This window comes from Melanerpes formicivorus, unplaced genomic scaffold (genome assembly GCF_026170545.1).
Source record: "Melanerpes formicivorus ecotype bairdi unplaced genomic scaffold, bMelFor1.0.p_v2 SCAF_1, whole genome shotgun sequence".
Taxonomy (NCBI): Eukaryota; Metazoa; Chordata; class Aves; order Piciformes; family Picidae; genus Melanerpes; species Melanerpes formicivorus.
In genome coordinates, this window is record NW_027142353.1 from 1135227 (window position 1) to 1158918 (window position 23692).

Sequence of the window (23692 nt, forward strand, 5' to 3'; positions counted from 1 at the left end):
CAGAGTAGAATACGGAATAAACAAGAGCAAGAAGTGTTTAATTCCACTTTATCTCAGTTATATAATCGAGTCTTAGAACAAAAATTCACCACCTCTGCCTCTGAAAGGATTATAGATATTTTTTGTCACTTTATATGCACACATACAAATTTAAGGCCATCTCTGGTCTGGATCAAGATAGTAATAACGGCATTAGCATTAACAGCAAATTCAAGTGTAAGTAAGGTGACAGTTCTAGAAAAATACCTAATTACATAGTAAAAAAAACAACCAACCAAAATGAAACAAACAAAAAACAAACACCAAAAACAAAGCAAAGAAAATCACAATTAAAGTTATATAGAATAGACTAGAATAGAAGTGACCAGGTTGGAAAAGACTTTCAAGATCATCATGTCCAACCTATCACCCAACACTGTCCAGTAACTAAACCATGGCACCAGGCGCCCCCAGTGATGGTGACTCCACCACCTCCCTGGGCAGCCCATTCCAATGGCCAATCACTCTTTCAGGGAAGAACTTCTTCCTAACATCCAGCCTAAACCTCTCCTGACACAGCTTGAGACTGTGTCCTCTTGTTCTGGTGCTGGTTGCCTGGGAGAGGAGACCAACCCCCACCTGGCTACAACATCCCTTCAGGTAGTTTTAGACAGCAATAAGGTCTTCTCTTACCCTCCTCTTCTCCAGGCTAAACAACCCCAACTCCCTCAGCCTCTCCTCATAGGGCTTGTGCTGCAAACCCCTCACCAGCTTTGTTGTCCTTCTCTGGACACATTCCAGCAAATCCAGGGGCCCAGAACTGGCCACGGTACTCAAGGTGTGGCCTAACTGAGTGCTGAGTAGAGGGGCAGAAAGACTTCCCTGTTCCTGCTGGCCACATTATTCCTGATACAGGAAAGATGCAACTGGCCTTCTTGGCCACCTGGGCACACTGCTGGCTCATAGTCAGTGTGCTATCAACTAGTACTCGCAATATATTAACAGTCTGGATTGTTTCATGATTTTGTACTACTTTGCATGAGAAACAATGCCAAAGTTTGAAATTCTAAAAGGAAAGATATCTTATTTTTTATTTAGTATAATTATCTCATCCTTATGAAATCTAGTTTGCTCTATCTGCATTGGCACATGCAAAAAAAAAAATATATTGTAACATATTGGTATTGCTTTACCATTTTTTATTTCACATTTAGTGAGACTTATATATACATTATTAAAAAAAAAAATTATACCTTATTGAAAGTAGTTCTTATGTATACTTAACTTCTTCATTCCATGACTACTGAATATGAAAGTTGGATTTGCCTATCTACACTATAGCACAGCCCTTGAGATGTGCGACTAAGTGGCAAAATTTTGCCTCAAAGGGCAAAGATTTTTTAAGAAAGATCAGGAATTTATTTCTGCTGCTCCCATTTGCCATCTCCTCTCGTATGACACAATTCTTGGACGGAAAGTTGAGCCCTTAGAGAAGAGAATCAAAATCTTCAGGAAAAGAAAAGAGCTTCTCATAGAGGGAACAAAGCCTATTATCAGGAGAATAAAGTGTCCAAAGACAGAGCAAGTCCTTTGGGAAGAGAATAAATTCCTTCAAGAAAAGCATAAGGACTCTTCAGAGAAAACAAAGCACATTGAGTAACAGCAAAGTCCTTCAACAACAAAATAAAGCCATCAGAGAAGAGATTAAGGCTCTCAAAGGACAAGAAAGAGCATTTGCAGTGGAGGGAAAAAACTCTTCAGAAAGAGCTTTTGGCTTCAGGAGAGGAAAACAAGGCCTTCAAGGAACAGTTTAGGGATTTTCAAAAGTGTAACAAAGCCATTCAGGAAAATAAAGCTCTTTGTGAGGAAAAACGTGCCTTCGGTAAGGAGAATTTTGCCCATAGAAAACAGAGCCCTTCAAGCTGAGAAAAAGGCTCCACAAAGTCAGAAGAAAGCCCTAGCAGAAGAGCTGAGAGTCCTCCATCAATGAAAAAGGATACTTCAAGAGGAGTAATTGTCTGTGTTACTGAGACATTATGGCATTCATAAGTGAACATCAGTAGCACCTAATGACTAATGAATAAAGCCAGGTATAAAGTTAATGTGCTAAGATTAGCGCAAAAACCTAAGACCTCTGAAAGCACTAAAACATGGATGTTGGTATCCTGGATCCCTGAAACCTAATACATTACTACTGACAATACATAATGCCTACCTACAAATTGAATAGCACAGAAAGCAAATTTTCTATTATAGTATTTCAAAGTTTAGACTAACAATTATTTAAAAAAAAAAAAAAATTAGAGAATATTCATAGAAAACAGATTTTGATGTAACAAAACCTGAAGTCATATACAAATGAGACAGCATCAAAATTCCACTTCTCACATCTACATTTTTGAAAATAGTTGATGTGAAAAGCTTTGAGAATATGTTAATGAATCCTTTGCATCAGAGATTTTCCTGTGAAGACTTGAGTTTTAACCTGAGTTTTGAGAAAATAAAAAGAAAAACAACTAAGTTTGTGCTACTGAAGAAAGATCAGGAAATTAGCTTGAATGCTGAACCATTCACAGTGCTATTTTTCTCTCTTTCTGCTTTTTGAAGCTTCAACAGACAATTTCAAAGGCAATAGGTATGAACGTTTACTCCCAAAAGCAATGATCAGGTGAGCCAGAATTTATCTTTGGTCTCATACTTTCCTTCAATAAAGCCTTGTAGGCTTTGTACTCTTGGACACCTGCATATGCATTTGTGTTACATTCCGGTACCCATAAAACAAAATTGTGCTATCATGTGATAAAAACATCACCCTTGTGCTGCAGATATTACTTCAAAAGCTTGTAACTAGAAAGCCATACAAGAATAAAACCAGAACATTGTCTCTACCTGGTGTGCACAGGAAACTCATTGTGTGTACGTGACCAGTCTGCTCTAGCTGCATCTAACCATAAGCAGACTGGTGCAAGCAAGCATTTGACACTTGACCTTGGGTCTAAGTCTCTGGAAATGAAGTCAGCTATGAAGCAAAAAGTTTACAGGAAAAGTACAGCACTAAGGTGATACAGGAGATGAGGCTGTAGGGAAGATACCCTCAGTATCAGTAGGGCTCTACCTAAAAGCCACATCTACATACACTAGTGTGATTTAGCCTCATGCCATTCAGCATCAATTCTCTCTTGGTTCCAACAGCAGAATAGCATAGTACCCACTATGGAAAGGGAAAAGTAATTGCCAGAATAGTCTGGAATAAGTATCATCTGGTAAACAAGAACCTTTTCTTCTGGGTAAAAACAATGTGCTGCAAAAGAGAACCTCCATCATTGTCAGATGTTAGGAAAAGTTGAAGTTACCACAGCAAAAAATGTGTTTAGCTCTACATTTAGCTCATACAAAGGAGTCTTTTAAGAAAGTTTGTGTCAGCTTAAGGCAAATCTATGAAAATATGACTTTTTGTTGTGTGGAAAAAATATTTCCAGCCTTTGAAAATACTACATTTTGAGTTGCTCTAGGGAATTTTTCCAACTTAGTAGATATCTCATTCAAACCTCCTCATGGCATTGATTTGGAATATTAAATATAATGTAAAATGAAATTAAAAAAAAAAAAAATATCAACAGGAGGTCCAGAAGGCAGAACTAACTCTTAAAATAAGGTTTTGATGCTTATTAAAATGCCCAAAATATTGCAAGTGACTAGAATGAAGGCTCTTGATGTATAAATCTAATATGAAAAGTCTTTGTACTATGGAATGCACATATCTGGGTTGCCCATAGATGTTCAGCTTCAAAAATTATGTGAGCCAGAGACCTACTTTTCTCTTTCTCCCCTACAGTTACAAACATTATATATGCTTCATCTCACTGTAGCCAGGAGTTTGTAGACACAGACATAAATTAAAGGTGTACTCTTAGAACTCAGGCAGAATTTTAGAAGGGTGGAAAGTAGAATGGTGTAGCTTTCACTGAATTTCAACTTGCTGGTAACTTTACCTGAAGCATAATATTAACAAGATCTCTGAGTAAGAAAAGCTAAAGTGAAAACAAAAATGGAGAAAAAAGAATATGTAAACTCCCATGCAGTTCATGTTGTTTGAGAAAAAGAAAAAATTAATGCATTTAAAAACAAACAAACAAAACAAACACACAAAAAATTAAGTCTAAGTCTGCCCATAGAGTGAAACACTTAGAACTCCTGTGAAGAGCAGAAAATTTAGAGAGTACAATTTTCTTCCACAGTGAGAGGTAAGTTGATAAGAAAACCACATAACAGACTCAGGACATCCATTCTCCCTGCATATTTTATTCACTGTTTGTATATGGAAAAAGAAGAGATGAAAGGATAACCCTGCATGATCAGACTCCTCAGAGTAGCAGACCAGAGCATAAAATAACATAACCACCAAATACTAGTGGTGACACAGATTCCAAGATGGACTAAAATTATCAGGAATGAAATATGACTATCAGACTAGTCTGGAGTAATTTTTAGGTGATAGACCATTCTAGACTGCACTAATTAAAGATTTCCATTAGGTCGTGCCTCTGTACCATTTGCTTGAAAGTCATTTTCATAGTAAACTGCAGTTTAATTGAATATTCATTACACATTGATTTTCCCTCAATATCTGATCCACAGAATATATGGTCTGTTGTACTTTTTCTTGTCACTACTGAGATGAGAAAAGTCATGGTTATATCTCTAAAAGTATCCAGTTCATAGATTCATAGATTCATAGAATGGTTTGGGTTGGAGGGGACCTTAAAGATCATCTAGTTTCAACCCCACTGCCAGGGTCTCTTGAGTGCAGAGAATAAGGGGAGAATCACATCCCTTGTCCTGCTGGTCAGTCTTCTTTTGATGCAGTCCAGGATACTGTTGGCCTTATCAACTGCAAGCACATATTGCTGGCTCATGTTGAGTTTTACATCAACTGACACCCCCAAGTCTTTTTTCCTTGAGACTGCTCTCAAGCCATTCCTCACCCAGCCTGTATTTGTTCTTGGGATTTTCCCACCACAGGTGTAGGACCTTGCACTTGGCCCTGTTGAACTTCATGAGGTCAGATTGAGCCCATCTCTCATTCCTGTCCAAGTCCCTCTGCATAGCATCCCTTCCCTTCAGTGTGTCAACTGGTCCATGCAGCTTGGTGTCATCCAAAGACTTGCTGAAGATGCACTCAATTCCATTGTCCATATCACTGACAAAGATGTAAAACAGCACTCGTGCCAGTACCAGTCCCTGAGGGATGCCATTTGTCAGTGGCCTCTATTTAGACATTGAGCCATCGACTGCAACTCTGAGTGTGGCTATCCAGCCAAATCCTTACCCAGAGAGTGGTCCATCCCTCAAGTCCATGTTTTTCCAATTTGGTGACCAGAATGTCACGCAGGAAAGTGTTAAACTCTACACAATACCAAGTAGATGACATTAGTTGCTCTTCCCTTATTTACTGGTGCTGTAACTCCATCATAGAAAGCCACCAAGTTCATCAGGCATGATTTGCCTGACATTCATTCCCCAATGAGCTGATCAAGAGAATAATCATGAGCCATCAGACAAGCAGTGAATTATTTTATTTGTATACAGCAATTTAATGACATGTATCCTAGAGTTTTCAGTGAGCTGGTTCAAAGCTATCAGACTGAGAATAACAGTAGCAAACAGAAGGAAACTTTATAAATTGTAATACATCTAAAGATCTTTTTTCCAATAAAAATTGTTCAAATATCAAAGCTCGTGTCTCATAAATCACTTCAGTCACTCAGTTATATACCATACTAAATAACTACCAATTTACAATTATAGGAACAATCTCACCATCAGAAAGGAGTCTTTATGGATTTTGGTCAATTTTTTTTAACTCATTATTAGGTAAAATGAAGCAAAGAGATAATATCCAACCATTAGGAAAAAGTTATTAAAAGTCAGGGCACTCAAAATCTTATAAGACATAATTGCATTTAGACACCTTTGGCTTCTCTCATATGCTTTACAATTCAGTTTGCATCCAAGCTTTCACAGAATTTATTCAAAGGCAGGAATTAGGTCTGCTATTAGCTAACCCAGGAGGAAAAAATGTTAATACGTAGGACTTCTCTGTAGTGTGTTTAGGGTTTTAAGACACATTTAACTCAGGTTTAATTTATTAGTGAGCGTAAGACTCTTCCTAGAGTCTGTACAGAATCTACTGTTTACTTCTGGTGAAGGAATACTCAGCTAAAAAAAAAAAAAAAAATCACACCAGAATTTAAATAGTTAATCTGCAGTAAAATGTTAAAAAGTGGAGATTATCCAGAGTACCTGAAATACTTTGTTCTATTCTGTTCTTCCTAGTATAACAAAGAACTGGCCATACTGGAGAAAGTTCAGCAAAGCTCCATGAAGATTTTGAAGGGACTGATGTATCTTTCCTATTAGGAAAGAGAGAGCGAGCTGGGGCTGCTTATCCTAGAGAAAGGCATCCATCTTAAGAGAATCTTATCAATGTATATAAATACTTGAAGGAGGGGTGTAAAGAAGATGAGACTCTTTCCAGTGTTTCCAATGACAGAACAATAGGCAACAGGCACAAACTGTAACACAGGAACTCCCTTCTAAACATCAGGAAGCATTGTTGTCATGGTGACTGAGCACTGGAACAAGTTTCCCAGAGAGGTTGTGGAGTCTCCATCCTTGAAAACAGTTAAAAGAATATTGGACACAACCATGGAAACCCTGCTGTAGGTATTCTTACTTGAGCAGGCCCATTGGACTAGATGACCTTCAGAGGTTTTTTCCCAACCTCAGCTATTTTGCTGTTCTTCAATTCTGTGACTAAATGCTCAGCACAGTATCACAGTATCACAGTATCACAGTATAACTTAGGTTGGAAAGGACCTCGAGGATCATCGAGTCCAACCCATCAACACAGACCCCATGACTAGACCATGGCACCAAGTGCCACGTCCAATCTCCTCTTGAACGCCTCCAGGGACGATGACTCAACCACCTCCCTGGGCAACCCGTTCCAATGACAAATGACTCGCTCGGTGAAGAATTTCCTCCTCACCTCGAGTCTAAACCTCCCCTGGTGCAGCTTGAGACTGTGTCCCCTTGTTCTGGTGCTGGTTGCCTGGGAGAAGAGGCCAACCCCTTCCTGGCTACAACCACCTTTCAGGTAGTTGTAGAGGGCAATGAGGTCACCCCTGAGCCTCCTCTTCTTCAGGCTAAACAATCCCAGCTCCGTCAGCCTCTCCTCATAGGGCTTGTGTTCAAGGCCTCTCACCAGCCTTGTTGCCCTTCTCTGGACACATTCAAGTGTTTTGATGTCCTTCTTAAACTGAGGGGCCCAGAACTGGACACAGTACTCAAGGTGCGGCCTAACCAAAGCAGAGTACAGGGGCACAATGACTTCCCTGCTCCTGCTGGCCACACTATGCCTAATGCAGGCCAGGATGCCATTGGCCCTCCTGGCCACCTGGGCACAGCTGTACCCCTGAAAAAAAGAGTAAAAAGAAGAAGACCTTGAGAAAAGAAAATAAAGTGAATGGTCAAATGATTCTTAGAGGCATATATGGAAAAAGGGTTAAAAGAGAAATGGGCCAGGATTTACTGAAGAAAAAAATACAGATCAGGAATGATATAGGGGTTGCCAACACAACAAACAGGTTTTGCTTATGTTTTCATTAAGGATGATGATGCATGTAACATCAATGGAATAGTAACTCAAAGACAATAGCAAAAGGGTATTAGAATATCATATGTGAACTATGTGTGAACTTTGGGCTGCTTGTAACAATTATATGGGAAGTTTGAAAATTCTATATCCAGGCTACTAAAAGAACTAGCATGTTAAACACCATGCTAATAGGCCCCATTGATATAGTAAAAAAAAGAAAATAAATCCCTCAGGAAAAAAGAAAATAATACCCCAATTAAACAGAATGTGAAAAGAATAAATCTGTTACTTTTCCTTTACTCTAAGTATCATGAACTGTATTTTTTGACAGAGTTTGTGGCAGACATGTTAGTATTATCAGATAGAAGAAAATGGACAAAGACATAAAACACAAATGGATTTATTAATGATATATTACATCAAAGTTGTTATAGATCTCTCTTCATAAGATAATTTCTTGGATAAGGTTAATAAAAAGCCTCAATATCTGAAATGTATAATATTAGTTTTGAAAATATTATTCAAGTCAGAGATCTTCCATGGGTTAATGAAGGTTAGTAAGGGACTTTTTGATGGGTATCAGATGCTAATTACCAAAAGGAAAGGGAGATTGCAGCGTCCCTTAGGTTCAATCTTGCAATAAATATTTAATATTTTCATAACTGGCTATGTTTCCAGGCATAGGTCATGAAATCTAGGTAAAACATACTGTGGAGAGCAGACGATGATGATGGAAGAAACAAATTACACTGAAAATTGATATAACAGAAACTGTGATGCAGTTTGAAGTACATAAGATCTCTGTAAACTAAGGACTTGTTTTCCAAAGACATAAGAAAAGAAATTGTGATGACATCACTGATGATGTACAGCTATTTTCATAGTGGAATTCTAGAACATCAAGTGAAAAAAAAAAAAGAGGCATGTAAAAAGCAATGCAGAACACATTGCTAGTCTTCATTTAGTTGCATCCAGTTGTGATAATCTGTGTTCAGGGAGCACAAGTTTGAACTGGAAGAAGTGAAGATAAATGGAGAATTTATTTTGCAATATGAGAGTAAAAGCCTATAGCTAACTTAATCTAGCAAAATAAGTTGAAAAACATGGTTAATCTGAGTTGAAAATACAAGGGGAGGAGAACTATTTAAGTACAGAATCTATGGATATACATTGCTCATAAACAAATTACTCCTGATCATTACAAAACAAATTCTCACTGTACAATTGCTAATACTACCCAGTGACCCTTCAGGCACAATCGTTAGAAGGAAGCAACTCCTTGCTTCACAGGTTCTTAGATATATTTCCTGTGAATGGTCTTATTTATTATTTATATTGCACTTAGTATTGAATACTTTGAGAGTTCTGGTTACCAAACATGAATAAATGCATGTTTCTCCTTACCTCATGGTGCATAACTAGGCCTCTCTTACTGCATTTACATAACCCCCTGATACACTGTCATGTGCAAAGGGCCAATACTTGATTTGACATCATAATTTATACTTCTAGGACCATATGTTAACATGATATATTTACCAGGGATGTTGTCTGTGTTAGTTGTATTGCTCCCAGGAGTGGCTGATACGTCCAAAAGAGCTAAGCTCTGGAGAAACTTGCATCTACACTGCTGGTGGTCTAGATGTACCCTGGAAGTTATTTCAGTCATGTATTCCATGAGGAGGAAAATCACTTGAGTATACCACTGCTGTGCTCCAGCACCAACTGTAGGACAACAGATAACAGGCACAAGGCATATTCACTAAGATAATAGGATGGTACAGGGTTGCGAGGGAACTCTGGAGATCATTGAGTCCCTCCTGCCAAAGCAAGGACATAGTATCATAGTATCATTCAGGGTTGGAAGGGACCACAAGGATCATCTAGTTCCAACCCCCCTGCCATGGGCAGGGACACCCCACACTAGTTCAGGCTGCCCAGAGCCTTATCCAGCCTGGTCTTAAACACCTCCAGGGACGGGGCCTCGACCACCTCCCTGGACAACACATTCCAGGGTTTCACCACTCTCATGGGGAAGAACCTCCTCCTCACATCTAGCCTGAATCTCCCCACCTCCAGCTTCATTCCATTCCCCCTAGTCCTATCACTACCTGAAGATCATCTAGGGCAGGCCACACAGGAACACATCCAGGTGGGTTTTGAGAGTCTCTAGAGAAGGAGACTCTACAATGTCTCTGAGCAGCCTGCTAAGGTGTTCCATCACCCTCGCAGTAGAGTTTTCCTTAGGTTTAGGTGGAACTTCCTGTGTTCCAGTGTGTATGTATTGTCCCTTGTCCTGTCACTGGGGCACCACTGAACTGTCTATCCCCTTTGTCTTGACACCCACTCTTCAGATATTTATAAATATTAATGTGATCCCTTTTCAGTCTTCTCTTTTCCTGGCTAAACAGCCCCAAGTCTCTCAGCTGTTCCTCATATTCATCTTCATAGCCCTTTATTAGACTCTCTCCCTTAACATGGGGAGCCCAGAACTAGAGACAATAATCCAAATGTGGTCTCACCTCCCTCAAATTGCTGCTGGTCACACTCTTGTGAATGCACCCCAGAATACTATTCACCTTCTTCACCACTTTCTCCATGGAGCTGCTTTCCAGCAGGTCAGCCCCTAGCCTGTGCTAGTGCGTGACATTATTCCACCCCAGGTGCAAGACTGTACATTTGTCCTCGTTAAACTTCATTAAATTCCCCTTTGCCCAGCTCTTCAACCTGTCCAGAACTCACTGAATGGCAGCACAACCTTCCAGTGTGTTGTACATCCCCCCAGTTTCATATCATCAAGTGTGCTGAGGATACACTCTATTCCTTCATTGATGAAGATTTTGAATGATTGGACCCTGTACTGACCCCCAGGGAGCACCACTAGTTACAGGCCTTCAACTGGACTCTGTGCTGTTGATCACAACCCTCTGAGCTCTATGGTTTAGCCTGAAAGCAGCCTAACACAGATGCACCTATTGAGGCTGAAAATACCAGAGACTGGTCATAGCTAGAAATTAATGAAGACAAAATGCACCGATGTTATTAAGCATTACTGCATGCATGTTTGTAGTAGGTAGGAGTGTGCCTTACCGATACTCAGTATTCTGAATAACTACTAGAGCTGGAAAAGTACTTTGAAACCAGGAACAAAATAAGTGACTGGAAAAATAAACCAGACATCCTGCAACTGATAATTTTCAGCATAAATTTTAGCAGTTGCTATGGTTTAGCCTGACGAGCTTCAAAGACTTTTAAGGCTCAGTGTGTGATCTATTGAAGGCTTATACTTCTTTAAGCAAGTGTGCAATTGCATTTCTGAAGAAGGAATCTTTCTCCTTAAATGAGACCCACGTGAGAAGATTTTTTTTTTACTTTTACTTTAATTGAGTATAAGAAAGTATTATAAAGATTACTGGGAAAAGAAAAGAAAATGTAACAGATTTTCAGGAGATAAGAACACAGGCAAAATATCTGCAAAGTAGACCACAACTAATGAACAGTAAAAAACATACTGTGGCAAATAATGCAGTTTTGATGACAGGTACATAGATTTTTCCAGTAACATTTGGGTTTAGTATTAGCAGCAGATTTTCACTATATTTGAAACAGGGAGAGTTTTTAAGCACATGGATTCAGATGGACAATTCTTCTGCATTAGTCTACCTATCTAAAGCTTGGTGTCGATACATCATGTAGTCTGAGGTTTGTGTTTGATAATGTATTCAGTGACATACACATGGTTTAGGGTTTATTCAATACATGTTCTGTAGACAATTCTAATCGAATATCTACTGATGTCTGGAGTTACTGAATATCATAGGGCATGCAGTCTATTACAGTACTGTGAAACTGTATGCTATTAAGTATTAGTTATGGAGTGGAGGGGTTTATTTCCAGACTCAGAATTTTTCCGTCTGTATTTAGTGTGAAGTCTGTGTTAGGGGAAGTGAAGTGTAATAATCTTGTGTTTAAACAAAAATAAAACATAAGTAAAGTCTTTCTGTTCAGGTGATAAAGCTCTCAGAAGTCAATGAATTGAACACAAATGTGCATTTGTAATTACTGTGAAATTACATCATTAAAGAAAACCATCCACTTAAGTACTTGGCTGAATTCTGGCCACCTTGGTCAGAGAGGGAATGTTGACAATATTTGATCTGCTGATTAAAAGTGCAAAAGTCTTTTCTGTATTGCATCAGATAATAACAATTCTCCACCATTGCTGTGCAGATGGACAAGACTACAAATTAATTCCTGTCTAGACAGAAGAAATAATGGTTTTTATCTAAATTGTCTTGGACCACTGCTGGGACATTCAGTGAAAAGCTCTACTACTAATGAATAAAAAGACAATTTTTGTACAATTAATGAGTCATAGATATTTTAAGCACTGCAGTTTGAGGACAGAAAGCTATTAGATTCAGAGGAAGAATGGGAGAAAATAATGAGATCAGAAGGGTGAGCTATTTTGGTACCTGAGAAAGGTTGTTATTCTAATTCAATATTTATCATGCAGTAGCAACTTTAAAATGAGGACTCTAAAGAAAACATGCTTGCATCTTGGATACCATCTGGAGAGTTCAGCTGAAGAGAATCATACATAAGGAAAGTAACAGCATTAGTAACTGAAAATATGTCTGTAAAACATTTTTTATTCAAAACGAGGGGGGGGAAATAATAATAAAATAAAATTTTAAAAAAGCAGATGGTAGAATTTGGAAGGAAAGATTAGACATTAACATATTAATGGCCACATCCTGCAGTGACTGAAATAAACAGAGCTTTGCCATTGATTTTAATGAGAGTTGAATAACATATGTCATCAAAAGTGGTGAGAGAAGGTTGTAAACATAAAACTCCATATTCTCCAGCTGATGCAGTCAAATACAAATTTGAATTTGAGGAGCTAAAAATAATGACTGGACAAGTCCTTTAGTCAGGGAAATATCTCTTTGGGGAAAAGTTAGCAAAAGTAGCGTAGTACTTTTGGAGTTTTATGAGTGTAAAATGTGTCAGAGACAGATACTCATTTGTACTGGTTCAGTTACCAGCAAAAACTAGGGCAGGATTGTACTTTGATCTTCCACAAACATTAGTAGTTCAAATCATGGAGGAAGATTTGGCTCCCCTGTGTTTAGTCTGGTTTTGAACAAGGTTGAGTATCTGTCACGAGCATACAATTGTTTCTTAACTGTAGAATTCCACTGGGTTTCATGATTACATGTATCACACTATAGCCCACATTTACAAAGTATGCTCTGGTAGGACATTATGGAGAGCTAGGTCCTTTTAAGGTCTCAAAGGCTTAAACTTGTGTTTAAGCACCTGAAAAGGTGCAATTTAACCCACAGACCATGAGGAAGAGTTTATCTAATACCCTTTCTATAAAGCAAACATATTATTGGAAATGAAGTTGCATTTTCATATTGAATTGGTGTATTTTATCTCTAAGTGTCATTACACTGTGTAAGTGAAGAGTGAGGGACAAAATGTTAGAGAAAATATGATTGCATAACAAAGCACTGTCATTATTTCAAAAGGAACATAGCTCCATACATGTTATTTACTAGTTCTTGAATTTAATTAAAAACAAATAAAAAAGTGGAATTTAAAAGGAATTGGGAATTCTGTGCTAATTTACATCAGTGTTTAATTTCCTGAAATACAATAATTAAAGTAAACACTAATTACTAAAACTACTTTTCATTGTTAAAGTGCAAAATGCACTTATTCCTCAAACAGCCTTATGTTTTTACAAGAGCTCTCTCTTGTGGCAATAACTGTTTCTGCATAGTAACCAGTTCAAGTATTTTGAAGATCTTTTTAAAATAGAAATTTATACTCCACTTTAAGATAATAGGAAAGGCAACAACCTAACTCTGTCAAGCCATGTGACAGATAATGATAATATTATTATAAAGCATCTAAAAATCAGTATATTCACCAAGACATGAAGACTAGTGAAAATAATTTCCCATTTTAATCTAATAGGAAGGTTTAAAATTATAGCCAGCCTAGAAAAGATGGCAAATACCAAATATAATCAGAACACTATGCTGCAGAAGAAAAGCTAGGATAATCAAAACAAAGATGCCACATAGTCATGGGGCTGGCCTGTAGTGACATAGCACTGGAGTACTCTTTTAAAAAGATGAGAGACCATTACAAAGATGCAATTTCTTCCTCTTTTATGTAGTGTTATGCCTCTGTTTATCCACGTCACCTCTCTAACATAAAAATACACTTGTAGCAGGTGAGAGATGCTCAGAAAGAAGTTTGAGCCAAGCTGTCCAGTGGATTTTCTGACATTGGTTTTGGTAGCAGTCATCCTAAAGCAGATACTCATTAAAGTGAACTGTGCTGAAGACCTGGTCCACACCACCTTCTACCAGCATTCATGCCTGAATCAAACCTTCTGCCTTCACTGGGGTGACAACTATCTCATTCCCATAAAAAAAGGCTTTTGGGGAATCCCCTATCAGCCTGGGTATTTGGACAATCTCCTTTTTATAGCTGAAACAGTGATATTTTCAATATTAGAGTCTGCTCACCAGGAAAGACTACAGTTTCGGGAAATGGAGTCATAAGGGATCTGTGATTGCTATCAAGGATTAAATATCTCATCTTTAATACAGAGCTTGGATATATGAATAATGAGAACTAAAGCTCTTTTATAGGGACAAGATAGAAGTCTTGAGTCTAGTACTGATGGGATTTAGGCTCACCAATATATGACAAGTAGATTAATTACTCTTTACTAACCTACTGTCATCAAATGATGATGAAATCTCTTCAGACAGGTGTCTCGGTCCGGAGACACAATTCTTTTAAATATTCCCGTGTTGTGAAATTAGAGGCACAAACGAGGCCAAAATATCAACAGCTAGACTATTTCTTACATATATAAAGAGGACATAAGAAGGGGGGAGGGAGAAAACAGAGAGGGAGAGAGAGAAGAAAGAAAGAAGAGGAAAGGAATTATATTACCACACCCTTCACCCCCCCCCAAGACAGTTTGAGTCTGTGGAGGAAAGGTGCTGCAGGAGATGTTGGGTTGGTACAGGAACGGTGCTGAGGCTCTGGCTGGAGAAGAGTTGTGGTCTTCTGGGGAGATGTTGGGTTGGTACAAGAACGGTGCTCTTCCTTCTCAATGGCATGGTCCTTCTCCTGTGCTTTCCTTCATCTCCGTTTTCCTTCTCCCGACAAGCCAGTAGTTGCTCAAGTCTTTTATACAGTTTTTAGTCCTTAGGTATGTGTCCAAGTATTGTCCCTCAGGAATTCAGAGGCAAGGAAATCATCCTTAGGTAAATGTCCAGGTATCGTTCCCCTGGAAATCTTTCTGTGTATTTCTGTGCGTTTGGGCAAGGTTCTGGATGGAGGGAGGGTCCTCCGCCTCCTCTGTCTCCATCCAGACAAGCCCCCACACTCTTTACACATCAGGAAACAGGTGGTGAATCCATTGTGTCACCCTTCCCAGGATACTTGATGGGTGGAGATTATCTTGCCCTAAAGGAGTGATGGCTGGGTCCTTGGGTCCGTTGTTGTAGTCCAGTGCTATCACGATGCAATCACAAGCTGATTTGCATCCAGGATTGGTCTTTGCACCTTCCTTCCAGTGGCTCTGCCCAACACATATCAGCAATTGTCTGGGCAAGCAGCAAGTGATTTTATCTTTGTTGAGTCACACCAAGAGAGACAAACTTTTAGTCTCTCACAACAGGCTACAGGTTTTTTGACAGGTCTTTTCAACTTTCAACTGCAGTTCCAGCTGGTATTGAGATGATGAGCTGTTGCGATTAATACTGGGGAAAAGGTTGCAATTGGAAGAAAATCAGATTAATTTCCTGGTAGGGACTCTGACTAAGTGGTCACTTGTTTAGCGGGGAAAACATCTAGGACAGCTACAGCTTTCAGTCAGTGCATGCATTATATGTAACCTGTTTCCCACAGTGTCACCTGAAGATTGAGGGAGGAGGGGGAGCAGTATCATACCATTATATCTGGAAGGTGGGGCCTATCATGACATGGTTGTGCCTATCATGACATGGTGGGGCCTGTCGTGACATGGTGGGGCCTATCATGACATTGTGGCTATTACTGAAACTTGGTGGGATGATTCCCATGACTGGAATGTAGGGATAGATGGGAATAAGCTCCTTAGGAAGGATAGGCAGGGAATGAGAGGAGGAGGTGTTGCCCTCTATGTCAATGATCAGCTGGAATCAGTGGAGCTTCACTTGGGGAGGGATGATGAGCTGGTTGAGAGTGTATGGGTTAAAATTAAAGGCAAGACAGGGTAAGGAGATATTACTGTGGGGGTCTCCTACAGGCCACCTGACGGCAGAACCAAGCAGATGAGGCCCTCCACAGGCAAATAGAATCAGCTTCCAGGTCACAAGCCCTGGTTCCTCATGGGTGATTTCAACCACCCTGACATATGCTGGAGGGGCAACACGGCAAGGCACCAGCAATCCAGGAGGTTTCTGGACTGCATGGAAGACAACTTCCTCCTACAAATGGTAGAGGAACCAACAAGAAAAGGTGCTATGCTGGACCTTGTTCTCACCAACAGGGAAGGGCTGGTAAGCAATGTGAGGCTCAGAGACAGCCTTGGCTGCAGTGACCATGAAGCAGTTGAATTTAATATCCTCAGGGCAATCAGGGGGAAGTATCCTAAGCTTACAACCCTAGACTTTAGGCATGCAGACTTTGATTGCTTCAAGGATCTGATAGCCAAAGTGTCATGGGACAAAGCCCTGGAGGGAAGAGGGGCCCTGGAGGGAAGAGGGACCCAGGACAGCTGGTCAGTATTCAAGGACCACCTCCTCTGTGTCCAGGAGCTATATAGAATAGAATAGAATAGAATAGAATAGAATAGAATAGAATAGAATAGAATAGAATAGAATAGAATAGAATAGAATAGAATAGAATAGAATAGAATAGAATAGAATAGAATAGAATAGGACTAGACCAGACCAAGTTGGAAGAGACCTTCAAGATCATCACGTCCAACCCATCAACCAATCCAACCCACCTAAACAACTAAACCATGGCACCAAGCAACCCATCAAGTGTCTTCCTGAACACCTTCAATGATGGTTACTCCACCACCTCCCCAGGCAGTCCATTCCAAGGTCCAATCACTCTTTCTGTGAAGAACTTCCTCCTAACCTCGAGACCAAACCTCCCTTGGTGCAGCTTGAGACTGTCCTCTTGTTATGATGCTGGTTGCTTGGGAAAAGAGACCAACCCTCACCTGCCTACAACCTCCCTTAAGGCAAGTTGTAGAGAGCAATAAGGTCACCCCTGAGTCTCCTCCTCTCCAGGCTAAGCAACCCCAGCTCCCTCAGTCTCTCCTCATAGGGTTTGTGTTCCAAACCCCTCACTAACTTTGTTGCCCTTCTCTGGACTCGTTCGAGCAAGTCAACATCCTTCCTAAACTGAGGGGCCCAGAACTGGACACAGTACTCGAGGTGCAGCCTAACCAGTGCAGTGTACAGGGGGAGAATGACCTCCCTGCTCCTGCTGGCCACACTGTTCTTGATGAAGGCCAGGATGATATTGGCCCTCTTGGCTGCCTGGGCACACTGCAGGCTCATGTTCAGCCTACCATCGACCAGTACCCCCAGGTCCCTCTCTGCCTGGCTGCTCTCCAGCCACTCTGACCCCAGCCTGTAGCACTGCATGGGGTTGTTGTAGCCAATGTGTAGAACCTGGCACTTGGATGTGTTAAATCTCATGCCGTTGGACTCTGCCCATCTGTCCAGCCTGTCGAGGTCTCTCTGCAGAGCCTCTCTACCCTCCAGCAGATCAACTCTTGCCCCCAGCTTGGTGTCATCAGCAAATTTACTGATGATCGACTCAATGCCCTCATCCAGATCATCAATAAAGATGTTAAAGAGCATGGGGCCCAGCACTGAGCCTTGGGGCACATCACTAGTGAGTGGCTGCCAGGTGGATGTGGCACCATTCACCATCAATCTCTAAGCTTGGCCCTCCAGCCAGTTCCTAACCCATCACAACGTGCTCCCATCCAAGCCATGGGCTGACAGCTTGGCCAGGAGTTTACTGTGGGGGATAGTGTCAAAGGCTTTGCTGAGGTCCAGGTAGACTACATCCACAGGCCTCCCCACATCCACCAGGCAGGTCATCTGATCATAGGAGGAGATCAGGTTGGTCAGGCAGGACCTGCCCTTCCTAAATCCATGCTAGCTGGGCCTGATCCCTTGGCCATCCTCTAAGTGCTGTGTGATTGCACTCAACATGACCTGTTCCATAACCTTGCCTGGCACGAAGGTCAGGCTGAGAGGCCTATAATTTCTTGGCTCATCCAACTGGCCCTTCTTGTGGATGGGCACCACGTTGGCCAGCTTCCAGTCCTCTGGGACATCTCCAGTGAGCCAGGACTGCTGAAAAATGATGGAGAGCGGCTTGGCCAGCTCCTCTGCCAGCTCTCTCAGCACCCTAGGATGGATCCCATCTGGTCCCATGCACTTGTGGGGATCCAAGTGGCTGAGGAGATCTCTAACTACCCCATTCTGGAACAGAGGCAAACTATGCTGCTCCCTGGCTCTTTCTGCCAGCTCTGCAGGCCAGCTGTCTGGAAGACCTTCTGTCCTGCTACTAAAAATTGCGGCAAAGAAGGTGTTAAGTACCTCTGCCCTTTCCTCATCCTTTGTTATGATGTTCCCCTCCATGTCCACCAAGGAGTGGAGGTTGTCCTTGCCCTTCCTCTTGCTATTAATGTATTTATAGAAGGACTTTTTGTTGTCCTTCACAGCAGAGGCCAGCATAAGCTCCAAATGTGCTTTTGCCTCCCTAATTTTCTTCCTACAAGACCTAGCAACATCCTTAAACATTCCATGGGTTACCTCACCTTTCTTTCAAAGATGATACACTCTCTTTTTTTCCCTTAGTTCTTTTAGAAGTTCATTACCCATCCAGGCTGGCCCTCTGCCCCGGTGGTTCATCTTCCGGCACATTGGCACAGCCTGTCCCTGAGCCTTCAAGAGTTCTTCCTTGAAGCAAGTCCAGCTCTCCTGGACCCCTTTATTTTTAAGGGCTGTATCCCAAGGAACCTTCTGAGTTAGTTCCTTGAGTAACCTGAAATCTGCCCTCTGGAAGTCCAGAGTGGAGGTCTTCTTGCTGCCCCTCTTAGCTTGACTGAGTACTGAAAATTCAATTATCTCATGGTCACTGGCCCCTAAACACCCTCTGACCACTACATCACCCACCAGCCCTTCCCTATTGGTGAAGAGGAGGTCAAGCATAGCCTTACCCCTGGTAGGCTTGCACAGCACCTGGTATAAGAAGCTGTCCTCCATGCACTCTAAGAATCTCCTAGACTGCCTCCTCTCTGCTATGTTGAGATCCCAGCAGATATCAAGCAAGTTGAAGTTGTTCATGAGAACAAGGTCAGCCAATCCTGAGACAGCCTTAAGCTGCCTACAGAATGACTCATCAACATCTTCTTCCTGGTTGGGTGTCAATGGGTCCATATCCCAGTGGAGGCCAGTGACAAGCGGAGTCCCTCAGGGATCAGTCCTGGGACCAGGCTTGTTTAACATCTTTGTTGGTTCCATGGACAGTGGCCTTGAGTGCACCCTCAGCAAGTTTGCTGATGACATCAAGCTGTGCGGTGCAGCAGACACGCTGGAGGGAAGGGAGGCCATCCAGAGGGACCTTAACAGGCTGGAGAGGTGGACACAAGCCAACCTCATGAGGTTCAACAAGAGCAAGTGCAAGGTCCTGCATCTGGGTCGAGGCAATCCCAGGCACAAATCCAGGCTGGGCAGTGACTGGCTGGAAAGCAGCCCTGAAGAGAGAGACTTGGGGGTGCTGGTGGACAAGAAGCTCAACATGAGCTCTCAGTGTGCACTTGCAGACCAGAAAGCAAATCAGATCCTGGACTGCATCAAGAGAAGTGTGGCCAGCAGGTCAAGGGAGGTGATCCTCCCCCTCTACTCAGCTCTGGTGAGACCCCCACCTGGAGTACTGTGTCCAGTTCTGGAGCCCCTATTACAAGTGGGATGTGGAGGTGCTGGAACATGTCCAGAGTAGGGCCACAAGGATGATCAAAGGGCTGGAGCACCTCTCCTATGAGGACAGACTGAAGGAGTTGGGGCTGTTCAGTCTGCAGAAGAGAAGGCTCCGAGGTGACCTAATTGTGGCCTTCCAGTATCTGAAGGGGGCCTACAAGAAGGCTGGGGAAGAACTTCTCAGGATCTCAGGCAGTGCTAGGACTAGGGGGAATGGAATGATGCTGGAGGTGGGGAGATTCAGGCTGGATGTGAGGAGGACATTCTTCCCCATGAGAGTGGTGAAGCCCTGGAATGGGTTGTCCAGGGAGGTGGTTGGGGCGCCATCTCTGGAGGTGTTTAAGCCCAGGCTGGATGAGGCTCTGGCCAGCCTGCTCTAGTGTGGGGTGTCCCTGCCCATGGCAGGGGGGTTGGAACTAGACGATCCTTGTGGTCCCTTCCAACCCTGACTGATACTATGATACTATGATGATAAATGAAAACCTTCAATCTCAGAAGCTACAGTTGTGTCAATAGTAGCAAATTAAACAGAACTCAGAAACCTTCCTGAACACAGGGTTAAATGAATGACCTGTATCTATTAGAGAATGCTTTTAGTCACAGAGGGTGGCTGCATGCAAACTGATGACTGACATTTAGATACAGAAGCTGAAATACTCACTTCCTAAAACATAGCTATGAATTAGTTAAGAACTTGTTAGTTGGCCCAGGTCAAATTTATTCCAGAGAATGGTCTAAAAGCTTTTATAAAAAAACAAAACAGACAATTGCATTTCAGTCCTGAGAGCATTGCCTTGCTTGACCCTGTTCAAATTACTAACGCAGACGCACAAAGTGATTGTACGTGGAATAGAAGTAAAAGCTGAGGTCAGTGAAAAGCTGAATGAATTTCTGGTGTGATTTAAATATTATAGCTAACTATTAAACATTGTAACTAACCATTCTATGACCCCCTTTTCTTTTTTCTCTAGTGAAACCCAGTCACTTTCAGAGCATTATTAATTTGCCCAAACACCAATGTTTATTTAAGAATCATAGAATCACTAAGGCTGGAAAAGGCCTTTAAGATCATTGAGTCCAACTATAACCCGCCTACCATGACCACTGTCTTAGTTTGAAGAGTGGACAGAAATTATTTTATGCCCAAAGGAAGTAAAATAAAGATGCTCTTGTTGAATTGGAGAGAAATACAGAAATTTTATTGAGAAATATACAGGAAAGTTACAGAATACATGAATCTTTAACATCTAATATATATACAGGATACATGAAAACTCCACAAAAACATTCCCCAATTGGACTAAACCACAAACCCCAGCTGCTCCTTTTCTCCCCACCTAGGGTTTAACATACAGCCCAGGGCTCTTACAGCCCAGGGCTCTTTCAGCCCCCTACCCCCGCTAGGCTGGACTCAGGCTGGCCAGGCCTGAAACTGCCTTACCTTAGTTGCTGCCATTAGACCTAAACAGACCAAGACTGCACAATAAAAATTAGTTTGGCCTTCAAGACCACAGATAAAACTAGAACCATCCTCCCTCCACATCACATAAGGTAACTCACTGCATCCAGGAAGGAGAAAGGGAAGAAAAGGAAAGATGACAACTTTGCAGCCAAATTTCTAGAGATAGCAGGATTATAGGATTGAGTAGCAAAGTTACAATTTTGCAGTCAATCCCCTGAACCTTTCTGATCCTCCTGGAGAACCCAATTTTATATGTATATATATATTTCTTTTTTAAATTTACCCCTCAAACCCTGACAACCACTAAACCACATCCTGAAGCTCCACATCTACACACTTTTTTAACACCTCCAGGGATGGCAACTCTCAGCTGCCTGAGCAGCCTGTTCTAATGTCTCACCACTCTCTCCTTCTCATCCTGTCACTAATTATCAGGGAGAAGAGACTGAAGCCAGTCTAGCTGCAACCTTTCCGGTAGCTGTAGAGAACAGTAAGATGTCCCCCTTAGTCTTTTCTTCTCAAGAAGGATGAGATGACTCATATTCAGTGATATCTATTACTTTTCTGTTATGATGAGAATAATTGGTAGACACCAGATCATATTAGTTCAGAAAGCTTAAATGTTAAAGTTTATTCTATATTTATGCTTCTCTCACCAGGATTACTTATTCCAAGTAATGCTGAAATTATCTACATGACACTCTAGAAGCATGTGGGTAACATCACATAGTATTCAAGAAAGTAACACGCTGTGGTAGAAGCACAGGCAATAAGCAGTCTTGAAGAGTACTCAGGCAGCGTCTCCGGCTTCCTCAGTGCATACAGAGACTGAAATCAATTGAAGTTTGCAGTAACAATCCCTGGAATTGCAGAATTGCAGTAAATATAGAAATTATATACCCATGGTACAATTTAAAGTAAATCAACTCCTACTTCCATTCAAAGCTATTTTATGAGATCAGTCACTCTATATTTTTCTCTCTACTTCCCAAACTAAATGTAAAAAAGAAATGTCATTTCCATAGTTTTTGAATACTGATCATGCCACCAGTACCAAATAAATTTTTTTGACACTGTTGTGCAAATGAAACAGCATTTCTTCAGAGTGCTGGGCACATAGCAGATCACGCCTACACTCCATGTGCACCACTGAAGATTTCCCATGGTTTTACAAAGACACCTCTCCTGTCCACAACTTACCAAAGATTATGGAGAGTTGTCTGGCATTGATCTCCACCAGCTACCTCAGCACCTGTAGGTACATCTGTGGTAGTTTTAGCCTATGCCTTACAAATTTTTCACAGATCTTGTACAGAAAGTGATAAAATGTAAATAAATCACTATTGGGTGTAAAAGGGAAAATAATGATAGTTCTCAACAACCCCGTTGGAAAGGTAACAGACTTAAGTTAGTAATGTAAACAATTTATCTCTTTTCTCCCTTCCTCAGCTGGGAGATACTAACTTACTTCTGTTCGACCTTGGCTGCAGTGCTTTTGGTGTGACTGGTATTAACGTCTCTGATTCTGTCTCTTGTCCCTTTTGTACAGGGGGATAAGGGAGAGGCAGGGAGGGAGAATGTAGTAGCTTCTTGTGCTATTTATTAATTGCAGTCATCTGTGAATATTGTAAATACTGCATATTTGTACATATTCATTGCATTTCATTGTAGGTTATAAATACAGCTTTCGTTTGCTTCCAGCTGAGCCAGGCTGACAAATTTCATAGTTTCATAGTTTCATAGTTTCATTCAGGGTTGAAAGGGACCACAAGGATCATCTAGTTCCAACCCCCCTGCCATGGGCAGGGACACCCCAGACTAGATCAGGCTGGACAGAGCCTCATCCAGCCTGCTCTTAAACACCCCCAGGGACGGGGCCTCGACCACCTCCCTGGACAACCCATTCCAGGGTTTCACCACTCTCATGGTGAAGAACCTCCTCCTCACATCCAGCCTGAATCTCCCCACCTCCAGCTTCATTCCATTCCCCCTAGTCCTATCACTACCTGATATCCTGAGAAGTCCTTCCCCAGCCTTCCTGTAGGCCCCCTTCAGATACTGGAAGGCCACAATTAGGTCACCTCGGAGCCTTCTCTTCTGCAGACTGTACAGCCCCAACTCCTTCAGTCTGTCCTCATAGGAGAGGTGCTCCAGCCCTCTGATCATCCTCGTGGCCCTTCTCTGGACACGTTCCAGCACCTCCACATCCCTCTTGTAATAGGGGCTCCAGAACTGGACACAGTACTCCAGGTGGGGTCTCACCAGGGCTGAGTAGAGGGGGAGGATCACCTCCCTTGACCTGCTAGCCACACTTCTCCTGATGCAGCCCAGGATCTGATTGGCTTTGCGGGCTGCAAGTGCACACTGAGAGCTCATGTTGAGCTTTTTGTCCACCAGCACCCCCAAGTCTCTCTCCTCAGGGCTATCCTCCAGCCAGTCACTGCCCAGCCTGTATTTGTGCCTGGGATTGCCTCGACCCAGATGCAGGACCCTGCACTTGCTCTTATTGAACTTCATGAGGTTGGCCTGTGCCCACCTCTCCAGCCTGTCAAG

The 23692-nt window shown here is 41.8% G+C and overlaps 1 pseudogene; it reads left to right on the forward strand.

Moving 5' to 3' along the window:
• The window catches only part of LOC137441664 (calcium-binding and coiled-coil domain-containing protein 2-like), a 58022-nt pseudogene extending 56029 nt beyond the window's left edge, over nucleotides 1-1993 (forward strand).
• The last annotated feature ends 21699 nt before the right edge of the window (nucleotides 1994-23692 follow it).